We start from the raw sequence: 270 nt of genomic DNA on the forward strand, positions 1-270 counted from the left end.
ACCTGATTACAGATGGAGGGAGGCTTTAATCCTCCCCGGCCTCCCCCCTCCTCTCGTCTGGTCCCTCTGTCCTCTCCTTCTCTCCCCCGTATCCCCTCTTGCTCCCCCTCCGTGTTATTCCTCCTCTCCCCCGCGTCGCCTCCGCAGTCCCCCGCGCCGGGCCGCGGGGTGATGGGGACCTGTCCCCGCACCCGGGTGTCCTTCTCCCAACTGGCAGCCTCCTGCTCAAGGTCACTGAAGTAATTACATATGAGCTGCTGGGTGCCGACG

The sequence above is a fragment of the Buceros rhinoceros genome, unplaced genomic scaffold, assembly GCF_000710305.1.
Source record: "Buceros rhinoceros silvestris isolate BGI_N320 unplaced genomic scaffold, ASM71030v1 scaffold16177, whole genome shotgun sequence".
NCBI classification, from domain to species: Eukaryota; Metazoa; Chordata; class Aves; order Bucerotiformes; family Bucerotidae; genus Buceros; species Buceros rhinoceros.